Raw genomic sequence first — 334 nt, 5'->3', positions numbered from 1 at the left:
ACGCGCGGCGCACCCCACACGCGGCTCTCTGGCTGCCCTCCCCGCCCGCTGCCTCCTGCGTCCACCCGCGAATGAGAGCAAGCGCGCTCCTCTCTCCTCGGTACTTTCCTCATCGTGTGCCGGGCGACCCTCTCTCCTCAGCCCTAGAGAGGCTGTGGCATTCTGCTGTACCTTACTCTTAACAAAAAAGTTTGGGACACTGTCTTCTTGCCAAGCTATACCACCTACGCGGGACCGGGACCATATTCCGCACGCCCAACTCTGTCGTTAGGAGCCCCTTCCTGCCTGTGCCTGCCGCGGGCCCCGGGCGGCAAACCCTGACCACGGTCGCTCG

General features: G+C 64.1%; 1 long non-coding RNA gene across 2 annotated transcripts in view; it reads right to left on the bottom strand.

The window, feature by feature from the left end:
- LOC104848787 overlaps window positions 1-334 on the bottom strand; it is a 15,371-nt gene that overhangs the window by 14,114 nt on the left and 923 nt on the right. The window lies entirely within an intron of this gene.

The sequence above is a fragment of the Fukomys damarensis genome, unplaced genomic scaffold, assembly GCF_012274545.1.
Source record: "Fukomys damarensis isolate Sample0158 unplaced genomic scaffold, DMR_v1.0_HiC HiC_scaffold_2, whole genome shotgun sequence".
Classification (NCBI taxonomy): Eukaryota; Metazoa; Chordata; class Mammalia; order Rodentia; family Bathyergidae; genus Fukomys; species Fukomys damarensis.
Note: the sequence above shows the minus strand (reverse complement) of the source record. Positions and strands in the feature narration are given on the sequence as shown.